Here is a 12,222-nt window from a genome sequence, read left to right as displayed (position 1 = left end):
CTTCCTCCCTCCATCCCTCCACGCACCACTCTGCCCCCCTCACCAGACATCCACCCACCCAATCAAACCACTCATACGAGGCCTTTCTAAGGAATGGCTTGGACCGCTGTAAACACTCACTTACACAGAGGCTCTCAGCCAATCTCCTTATTTGGGTTGCTATGTTTTCACAGAAAAAAAGACAGATCAGACAGGAGAGAGAAACACAGGGCCTAATTCAACATTTAACCCTGTGGATGGAAGAGTTGGCATGTGACGCTTAACACACCTCTTGTCCTGCTCAAGAATAGGGTTGGCTCTGTTATGGGTGAGCCATAGAGAGAGTTAACAAGTTGTGATTGCTTGGTGAAGACGTCTGTGGTCTGTTGTTGGACAGTCCGCCCAAGTCACTAAGAAAGGATGCTTAGCAGCTCCACATACAACAGAGGACAGGTAATGAGTTTACAGTGATGAAGTTTCCCCTCACCAGCTGATATTAGTTGGAATGCCAAGGTTTTGAGGTTTGGATGAGGGGATCAGATGTCCTGTTGATGGGAGAGAATGGAGAATAATATCTGCCATTGAAATAGGAAGATATACACAAATATGATTCTTATTATTGATTGACTGTACTGGAGTATTAAACATATTGAATAATTCAGCATTCTGCTACCAAACACCAACCTCTGAAAGATACCGCTTTGCTTTGATTTCTGGACACCTGACATTTGAGTTTGAGTCGCAGAGAACTGTGGAGAGGTTTTGTCTTATAGGGAGTGGAAAGATGTGCAGGAGGTAGGAGTGTCCCCCCTAAACCTGGACCCACAGCCTGTCTGTCTTCACAGTTTAGTAGCATACCAGCTGCACTAAAACTGTCTCAATAAAGGGCATTGCCCGCTGACTAGCTGTGGTAAACCACTACAACAACAGCCTTTTATCGATTGACTTTGCATCTTGACACATGCCAACCAGATTCTAGTGAGGAACCTGATCTGATTTACAAGAAAGTGTTTTCACTTTCAGGTGTGCCAAAGGCATCCTACTTGCCCCAACTCACCTCATTCATGGAGCGGTATTGTTTACAGACACATCAGCTGCTTTGACATGGCTGACACTGAGGTGAAAAGGTGCCATATATCAATCGTTCATATTTCCTCTGGGCTGTGTGAAGGGAGTTGGCCCAGAAAAGCTCACTGGGGATGAAGTGAAAAATGTCACACCATGTGCCGTCCAGCCTGCCTGTCAACCCAGGCTAACGGCTTTATCATAGAGGAATAAGTAGTTCAAATCCATAACAATCATCGTTTGATATCTGGCAAAGAGCATTTGATGATAGGCTGATATGATAATACAATTGATTTATAGGGAACGAGTCGTTTCATGTAAGCACTTTAAGGTAACTCCCCACTAAGTAAACAAGTACTCATACTCAGAGGGTCTTGTCATAACGAATCTCATCCAATAAGGAAGGAGACATGAGGAATCCAAATCCATAAGGAATTCAGAATTTATCCAAGGGAATATTTACAGTTGAAGTTGGAAGTTTACATACACCTTAGCCATTTAAACTCAGTTTTTCACAATTCCTGACATTTAGTGTTTTAATGCTTCTTTTGTTGTGGCCTTTTCTCCTCTTGAGAATAAGACATTGCACTGCTGTTTAGCTCACATTGCATTTCTGCATGGATGGATGCCACTGGAATTTCCTGACTACGGAGCCCATTTCTGAATGTGGATTGAGAACTAGAAGGATCACATATCATAGCTATTCAAATATGTGTTACAACTGGCTTCCTCTGTACCTTCCCTGTCTGTCTCTGTAGGAATAGGCCTGAATTCAGACAGGCAATTGGATGGACTGTATGGAGCTGGTACCAAATACAGTGCCTTCTGAAATTATTCATACCTCTTGACTTATTCCATATTTTGCTGTGTTACAGGTTGAATTCAAAATGAATTAAATCTATTTTTTCTCTCTCTCACCCATCTACCCAATAATGAGAAAGTGAAAACATGTTTTTAGAAATTTTTGCAAATTTATTGAAAATTAAATAGAGAAATATCTCATTTACATAAGTTTTTAGACCACTTAGTTGATACTTTGTAGAAGCACGTTTGGCAGCATTTACAGCTGTGAGTCTCTCTGGGTAAGTCTCTAAGAGATTTCCACACCTTTTTTGTGGGGTAACTACAATGTTATTGATCCATCCTCAGTTTTCTCCTTTCACAGTCATTAAGCTCTGTAAATGTTTATTAAAGTCACCATTGGCCTCATGGGGAAATCCCTGAGCGGTTCGTTTTCCTCTCCGACAACTGAGTTAGAAAGGATGCCTGTATCTTTGAACATGTAACTGATTGTTTTGCTCTAGGACGCCCACAGGCCTCACAAGACTCGTTTGAAGGTCCCCCGTACCAGTTGAACAAGTTATGGAAGCACATATGGAGACTATTTAGTGCCAAAAATAAGGAGTTAAATATATAAGTGTTTCCTGATCCTTCTTATATCTCTCAAATATAGAACAGACACTTCAGAACAAACTTATTGTTGCACACAGTGTGTCCGTGCTTATTATGTGACTTGTTAAGCACATTTTTTTCCTGAACTTATTTAGGCTTGCCATAACAAAGGGTTTGAATACTTATTGACTCGAGACATTTCAGCTTACATTTTTTTCTTGATTTGTAAACATTTTGAGAAACATAATTCCACTTTGACATTATGGGGTATTGTGTAATCCAATTGGGTATTGTGTAATGACAAATGTAATCCATTTTAAATTCAGGCTGTAACACAACAAAATGTGGAAAAAGTCATAGGGTGTGAATACTTTCTGAAGGCAATGTAGGTTGATGGGGCCTCAGAACACTGGATCCAGAGATCAGAAATACTTCTGAATATTTCACCATGTTCCCTCTCTCAGCCTCTGTGGCAGAAACTCTGGAGCATAATTTAGTGCTTTTAATATGCTGTCCCACAGTTCCAGGCCCGCCTTCTGTTTCAGAAGAGAAGCCACAGAAATGATTCAAAAGATGTTAGACCAATATGAAATATTTTGCCAACTGAGTTTGAAAAGCTGGTACTAGTGTATGGTTTTGATTCATAACCATGAATTATACTGGTCTGTGTAGGAAAGGGGGGAGAGTTGTGATGGAATTGATGGATATCCATTCTGACATTGATTAGGAATCTGCACGGCTCTAAACAACTCTTAGACGTACATTTGTCTTCATTTTATCTGCTGATCTTTTTCTCTCAAGAGGAAAGGAATCCTACTCCTACCATAACCATACGATTTTATGACTGATAAACCTATATGAACATGTTCATTTCCACTATTTAAACAATTAATGACAATGTAGTTACACTTCTCTCAATTTTTAAAACAGTCATGCTTTTTCGGTCTTCTTCCGTATCATAATGTTGAACACAAAACCATGGAGTCATGGCTCTCATTCTCTCCCAGGCATAGAAATGAAAGCAGGCCTGAACTACACCTTCCATTCATCTACTTGTAAACCCTCCTCTCCCTGACTCTCTGACTATGACTCATCCTGGACAGTAAACCACCTGGTCTCTGTTACTAGCCATGATGTTCTCCTCCTCTATAACACACACACACACCTGTTGGAATTATGTCATGCACCCCCCCCCCCCCCCCCCCCCTCCACCTGTCAATGCACTTGTGTTTGGATCGCATTTAGCCAATCAGACATGAGCTCACCTATGAATTTCCCCTTGAGCACTAGAGCAAGAGGATGACGTCATGTACCATGGTACACTTGCAGAATAACACAAACACATATACGCATACACTGACACAAATGTTCACCAGCATACACACACACACACCTGTGTGACTCAACCTTGTTCACCTCTCTTTCGAGGACAAAGCCTGTTCCTGTGCATGTCATCGTGTGACAACTATAGGATCCCAAATCAACATCTCACCATCACCTCCTTACTCTCCCTAGAATTTCTAAGCAAACAGCTGGAGGCAGGGCTTTCTCCTATAGAGCTCAATTTTATGGAATGGTCTGCCTATCCATGTGAGAGACGCAGACTATGTCTCAACCTTTAAGTCTTTATTGAAAGCTCATCTCTTCAGTAGGTCCTATGATTAAGTTTAGTCTGGCCCAGGAGTGTGAAGGTGAATGGAAAGGCTCTGGAGAAACGATCCGTCCTTGCTGTCTCTGCCTGGCCGGTTTCCCACTCTCCACTGGGATTCTCTGCCTCTAACCCTATTACAGGGGCTGAGTCACTGGCTTACTGGTGCTCTTCCATGCCGTCCCTGGGAGGGGTGTGTCACTTGAGAGGGTTGACGTGCCCTTCCTGTCTGGGTTGGCACCCCCCCCCCCCCCACACCCCATGGTCTCCAATGTTCACATCATGTCCACAATTCTTGATTTGTTCTGATCAGCAGACAATAATCCAGATAGTTCATTGAGAATTGTCCTGAGGCATGTTGGTGACAGAAACCTATTGCACAAGTTTAGATGGGCCTATAATGACCAGGAGGCACACAAACAGTAATCTGATTACTCACTCGTGAAGCACTGGAGAGAGAGAGATTGTTTATTTCACTTTTGTTTATCCATTTTACTTGCTTTGGCAGTATAAACATGTTTCCCATGCCAAAAAAGCCAATTGACTTGAGAGTGAAAGGGAGAGAGAGTGAGATAGATCTCTGCCAATTATTAATATTACCCAGATTAATACAGTAGTTATTGTATGAGTTCTGATTACTGTGTTCAGTAGGCTGTGTTTCTGTCACGATACGCTTGTGATACTGTAAGACCTATTTCCTTAACAGGGATGATTAAGTGCTCATATCCAACCTAAGGACGAGTGACTGATGACACACCAAGACCCGTGGCAATTCTCCACAGTAGTCAGTAGATCAGGAGCTTTTCTCAACATGTGACAGTATAATTTATATGGACATGAGATGACTGAGTAATTGACTATTGTCTGGTCTGAGGAGGAATCAGGAGGATGCTCCTCACAGAGGATGTTATGGACTAAGGATGATTTAATGTTTCAATGAGCACCTAGTCCTTGAAGTGCACTCCCCCCCCCCCCACCCCCTTCTTCACCCATACAGTGCTGTCCGCTTGATTTAATAAAGGTTTAGTTCACATGTTTTCCTTACAAAAATTACAAAATAATCTTTAAATGTTGATTTATCCTGAGGTTCTTCAGTACCTTCAGCACTCCTGCTTCCCATGGCTATATGTCTCTCTTCATTTCTCACTGTCTCTTCCGCCCATCCCCACCCAGCCTCTCATTATTGTGTAGTTGCAATGGGCAGTCAAAGGGTTTGGAAATATCTACAGTATCCTTCTTAAGGCATTTGAATCATTGGGCTCTGACTTTTGGGTTCTTTAGTGAAACATGTAAAGGATCATGAGAGAGATGAGGAACGCCTTAAAGTATATTTAACCTCTGTTAAGTAAGGGGCCAGGTCAGCCTGGATTGGAAGGGACAGTGAAGACAGAAAGAGAGCCGGCACGTAGGGCCACACACCCGCTGTGTACAGTACATCTGGCTCTGTGGGGACTGTGCTCTACTCTGCGTAGAACAGGAAACAGACCAGAATGTGTGTGTGTGGGGAGTGGTGTGTGTGTGTATGAGGGAGGAGCAGAGTGGAGTAGCCAGGACTTTCCTTGGGAAAGGGAGAACGAGAGAGAGAGAGGGACAGCGGAGGATGGGCAGGTCCAGGCTTTCAGTTCCACAGGCGGAGAGAGGAAAGGCCTCCCACAGGAAACCACAGCTCAACTAGGCATGTCCTTTTAAGGTAAAAAGCTACCCAAAAAGCTGGTCAACTGGGGAATAGAGGTAAGATATAGCTGGATTTAAAGCTGCAGAGTCACAGTAAAGTGAGGGCAGAGTGTATTACTGAGGGAGAAAACAGGGCTTGGACTGTAACACTGCTACAATGAACATGGTAGTCTCAAAGTATTTTTAGCGTAGATAAGATACTCTTAAAGACCAAAAATGTAAATGTTAAGGAGCAGACGATACCCAAGTAGTCACTGGCTTCATAAATAAGTGCATCGATGTGCATCTGTGACGTTGTCCCTCCAGTGACCGTGCGTACATACCCCAACCAGAAGCCATGGATTACAGGCAACATCCGCACTGAGCTAAACGGTAGAGCTGCCGCTTTCAAGGAGTGGGACTCTAACTCGGACACTTATAAAAGATCCCTCTATGCCCTCCGACGAACCATCAAATAGTCAAAGCATCAATACAGGACTAAGATTGAATCCTACTACAACAGCTCCGATAAGCTCTGCAAACTATTACGGACTACAAAGGGAAGCACAGCCACGAGCTGCCCAGTGACACGAGCCTATCAGATGAGCAAAACTACTTCTATGAGTGCTTTGAGGCAAGTAATACTGTAGCATGCATGAGAGCACGAGCTGTTCCGGACGACTGTGGGATCTCGCTCTCTGTAGCCATTGTGAGCAAAACCTTTAAACAGGTCAACATTCACAAGGCCGCAGGGCCTGAAGGATTACCAGGATGTGTACTCCGAGCATGCGCTGACCAACTGGCAAGTGTCTTCACTGACATTTTCAACCTCTCCCTGACCGAGTCTGTAATACCAACATGTTTCAAGCAGACCACCATAGTCCCTGTGCCCAAGAACACCAAGGTAACCTGCCTAAATGACTACCAACCCTTATCACTCACGTCTGTAGCCATGAAGTGCTTTGAAAGGCTGGTCATGGCTCACATCAACACCGTTATCCTATAAACCCGAGACCCACTCCAATTTGCATACCACCCAACAGATCCACAGATCACGCAATCTCTATTGCACTCCACACTGCCCTTTCCCACCTGGACAAAAGGAACACCTATGTGAGAACTCTGTTAATTGACTACAGCTCAGCGTTCAACACCATAGTGCCCTCAAAGCTCATCACTAAGCTAAGGACCCTGGGACTAAACACCTCCCTCTGCAACTGGATCCTGGACTTCCTGGCGGACCGCCCCCAGGTAGTAAGGGTAGGTAACAACACATTTGCCACACTGATCCTCAACACGGGGGCCCCTAAGGGGTGCGTGCTCAGTACACTCCTGTACTCCCTGTTCACCCATCATTGCATGGCCAAGCACAACTCCAACACAATCATTAAGTTTGTCGACGACACAACAGTGGTAGGCCTGAACACCGACAACGACGAGACAGCCTATAGCGAGGAGGTCAGAGGCCTGGCAGTGTGGTGCCAGGATAACAACCTCTCCTTCAACGTGATCAAGACAAGGAGATGATCATGGACTACAGGAAATGGAGGGCCGAGCACGCCCCCATTCTCTTCGACGGGGCTGTATTGGAGCAGATTGAGAGCTTCAAGTTCCTCGGTGTCCACATCACCAACAAACTATCATGGTCCAAACACACCAAGACAGTCATGAAGAGGGCATGACAACGCCTATTCCCCCTTAGGTGACTGAAAAGATTTGTCATGTAACCGATGTGAAATGGCTAGCTAGTTAGCCGGGTGTGCGTTAATAGCGTTTCTATAGGTGCCATCACTCACTCTGAGACCTTGAAGTAGTTGTTCCCCTTGCTTTGCAAGGGCCGCGGCTATTGTGGAGCGATGGGTAACGATGCTTTATGGGAGGCAGTTGTTGATGTGTGCAGAGGGTCCCTCGTTCGAGTCCATGTGAGGAGAGGGACAGAAGCTATGCTGTTACATTGATGCTGTTGATCCGGATCACTGGTTTCTGCGGAAAAGCAGGAGGTCAAAAGGGGCGTGAGTGTAACCAATGTGAAACCGTAAGACTCCTGAACAGCTAATCAAATGACTATCCGGACTATTTGCATTGACCCCCTCCGCCATTTTTACCATGCTGCTACTCTCTGTTTATTATCTAAGCATAGTCACTTTACCTGCATGTACATATTACCTTGATTACCTTGACTAACCTGTTCCCCTGCACATTGGCTCTGTACTGGTACCTCGTGTATATGGCCTTGTTACTGTTATTTTATTGTTGCTCTTTAATTATTTGTTATTTTCAATTTATTTTTTATTTTTTTACTTCTGTTTATTTTAGTAAATACTTTCTTAACACATTTTTCTTAACTGCATTGTTGGTTAAGGGCTTGTAAGTAAGCATTTCACTGGAAGTACAATTTGATTTAGAACACCAATAGCATTTGCTTTCTTTCTCTTGCTATCCTTCGTGAAGATACTGCACCTAGTTTACAGTTGTTTGAGTTGGTTCACGTCACGGTCTCCTACAGTAATATCTGCAAAAACACCATAGTAAATAGTACAGTATACTACAGTCCGCAAAAACACTACTGTTTAACTATAGTAATACTACAGTAATTATACTATAGTAAACTGTAAATACTATACTGCCCTACCAAGCAAAAAGGCAGTAACTGCTCATAGTGTGGAACTGAGAAAAATAGCTTTTATTTACCTTGGTTTCACAGTAACTTTATGCAGTTACTGCTAACATGACCCCCATTTTCTCAAAAACACAATACAATATACTGCAGTATAATAACGTCTGCAAAAACACTACAATTTCTTAACTATGGTAATACTACCCTATTTATACTACAGTAAACTATAGTATTTTTTCATGTGGGCTCTCACACATGACACATTTTCATAACCTTTCACTATCGAAGCATTTATGTGCAGGGCATACATGAAGCTCAGACATTTCTGTATCCTTTATTTTGTAATATAAGCTAATGAGTCTTGGTACTGAGGACGTATTCTAAACATTCCTCTCTGTGTTGTCCTCTCCAGACGTTTACAGTACTGTCTGACTCAGAGGCAGCAATGTGGAAAGGGACCAGGCACAGGCACAGGCACAGGCACAGGCACAGGCACAGGCACAGGCACAGGCACAGGCACAGGCACAGGCACAGGCACAGGCACAGGCACAGGCAGGTCAGGGACCCCAGCTCTTTACCATGGGAAATGTGTCATAATTTCAAAGTAAGAGTAAACATGGAACATGTCCATAAAACACAGTTGATCACTGAAAAAAACATAAAATAGGACCATTGTGTCTGTTTCGCCTCCATGTTCCCCGTTTGGCCTCTCGTGACCAGTGATTTGCCTCCAGCACTCTTTTCATCAATAACATTTACCCTCCATGCCCTCTCTATTCTGACTTGAATTATACTGTGAGAGCTGTGTTCATGGTACTGCATGAGGTTACAATAACACGGATAACTCAACTCTGACTCCCTCTTTATTGCTCTCGCCATCATTAGAGCACGTCATCATGTAGGCACCCTACAGGGCAGTAAAAGGTTTGGGAAGAAGGCAGTCTTTCTCCATACAAAGAGTTAGCTGTATCAGTCTATATTTTACTGCTGAATCATCATATCCTGTCATGCCCTGCACTGTTATCTGCCCTTACATTTGCCTCTGGCTGTTCAACGAGACAGGGTATAAATAAATTGCTCAGCCTATTTACAATGTTTATCAATTTATTACATTCATTCATAAATGGCTGCCACAAGTGGCACAAAGGCTTGGTGTTGAAAAGGAAGGATAATACATTCGAGTAGTAACATGGATGAGACATGAGTGAGACCAGGCCAACAGAATGTTTGTGCACAGCAAATTCTCCAGTGTTAAATCCACAGGGTTGGCAGGTAGCCTAGTGGTTAGAGCGTTGAGCCTGCAGAGCGTTTGCCCAGTAACTGAAAGGTTGCTGGATCGAATCCCTTTCGCTTTAAAAATCTGTTGTTCTGCCCCTGAACAAGGCAGTTAATCCACTGTTCCCCGGTAGGCCGTCATTGTAAATAAGAATTTGTTCTTAATTGGCTTGCCTAGTTAAATAAAACTTTTTTTTTAAACGGTGTTAAATGTAACACTGTCCCAGTGTCTATACAGTTCCACACATTTCAGTGTTAAATATATCCTTATTAGTAGAAGTTTACATACACTTGGTTGGAGTCATTCTTATGGATAGGGGGCAGTATTTGGAGGTTTGGATGAATGAGGTGCCCAAAGCCCAGAAGCTAGGATATGCATATAATTGGTAGTATTGGATAGAAAACACTCGAAAGTTTCCAAAACTGTTAAAATAATGTCTGTGAGTATAACAGAACTGATATAGCAGGCAAAGAACCGAGGAGAATCCACCCGGGAATTTTGTTGTTGTTGAGCTCACCACTCTTTATAATGGCTGTCTATGGGAATATGAATGGAATTCCTCCCAGATTGTAGTTCATATGGCTTCCAGTAGATGTCAACAGTCTTTAGAAAGAGTTTCAGGCTTGTTTTTTTTAAATGAGCTAGAATTTGTAGTTTTTCTAAGTGGCTCCCATTTTGGCTGTAGTGTTAACTTCGTTATTTATCTTTGGTAATGAACATACTATTCTCCGTCTTAAATTTGATCATTTATTTACATATTAGGGTACCTGAGGATTGATTAGAAATATTATTTGACTTGTTTGGATGAAGTTTATTGGTAACTTTCGGGATTCATTTGTATGCGTTTTGAAGGAGGGAAAACGGTGGATTACTGAGTTTAGCGCGCCAACTAAACAGACTTTTTTTGGATATAAAGAAGGACTTTATCAAACAAAAGGACCATTTGTTATGTAGCTGGGACCCTTGGGATTACAACTAGAGGAAGATCTTCAAAGGTAAGTTATTTATTTTATCGCTATTTCTGCCTCTGCTTGGTTGGAAAATGTTTGTAATGCTGTCCTCAGATAATCGCATGGTGTGCTTTCGTCGTAAAGCCTTTTAGAAATCTGACAAAGCGGCTGGATTAACAAGAAGTTAAGCTTTGAAACGATGTAAGTCACTTGAATTTTCAGGAATGTTTAATATTACGAATGTTGTATTTTGAATTTCGCTCTCTGCAATTTCACCGGATGTTGTCAAGGTGGGGCACTAGCAGCATGCCTATCCCAAAGAGGTTTTAATACCTCTTAAGGATCCACCCCTTTTTTTTAAAAATTTTCGCCTGGATTTTGGCCACTATATGGCAGCAGTGTATGTGCAAAGTTTTAGACTGATCCAATGAACCATTGCAATTCCGTTAAACATTTTAGACTGCCCAAATGTGCCTAATGTTTATTAATAACTTTTCATGTTCAAAATTGTGCACTCTCAAACAATAGCATGGTATTCTTTCACTGTAATTGCTACTGTAAATTGGACAGTGCAGTTAGATTAACAAGAATTTAATATTTTTGCCAATATCAGATGTGTCTATGTCCTAGGAAATGTTCTTGTTACTTACAACCTCATGCTTATCGCATTAGCCTACGTTAGCTCAACTGTCCCGTGGACAGGACACTGATCCCGACAAAGTTGGGCTCTGACACACACAGTGAGTTGTATTGCTGAAGTTATCTGGGTAACACTTAAGAGCCCAGGAACAATGCATGACAATATCGGCCTGCCATTCCACTGACAGGCCAGCAGCAGACAGAGTAGCCATGCTAAGTGCACCGTGAGCTGTTGAAACATAGGTAGACTGGGTACATGGACACAGGTCACTGCGTGAGTAATCAACACTTCGAGTGAAGTGTGCAGAGAGCAGTTAAGAGAGGAGGCCATCAGAATGAATCACTGTCCAAATCATTGTAATTCAATCAAACTCACAATGTAGCAACATAAAACTGAAGGAAAATAATGTTGCTTGATTCATAGTAAGAAGGCATGTTTAAGGTAAAGAAATTACAGATTTAGAGTTTGCAAAGATGAAATGACAATACACTGCAGCTTTCATTGTATTCAGCTCTGAGATCATCATAGGCATTCCGGGAGACCAAAGCAGTAGAAAGAACTTGTTGTCTGCTTTTCCATTGGAGCACATTTTTCTCCTCGCCTCATTTCCATTCTCTTAGAAGCCAGTTCAGCACAACATAGCTTTGATATTCAGATTAGTTTATCCGCCCTTTTTTCTCTGTCCTGCCCCAGCCAGAATCTCCAGAGCTGAATAAGATGTCAGTGTGTCCACTGAATCACAATCAAATCAAATGTATTTATATAGCCCTTCTTACATCAGCTGATATCTCAAAGTGCTGTACAGAAACCCAGCCTAAAACCCCAAACAGCAAGCAATGCAGGTGTGGAAGCACGGTGAAGTCCTGGATTACTCTCCAAAACAGCACAACCCAAACCCCTGTTTTACTCTTGACAGTCAAAACTGACACCTTTACTGGAGACACACGTAGACTAGTCTTTTCATGATTAGTTCCATATATGTCTATATAAATAAATTCTCTG

The sequence above is a fragment of the Oncorhynchus nerka genome, linkage group LG25 (genome assembly GCF_034236695.1).
Source record: "Oncorhynchus nerka isolate Pitt River linkage group LG25, Oner_Uvic_2.0, whole genome shotgun sequence".
Classification (NCBI taxonomy): domain Eukaryota; kingdom Metazoa; phylum Chordata; class Actinopteri; order Salmoniformes; family Salmonidae; genus Oncorhynchus; species Oncorhynchus nerka.
The sequence above is the reverse complement of the archived record's forward strand: the minus strand, read 5'-3'. Positions refer to the sequence as shown.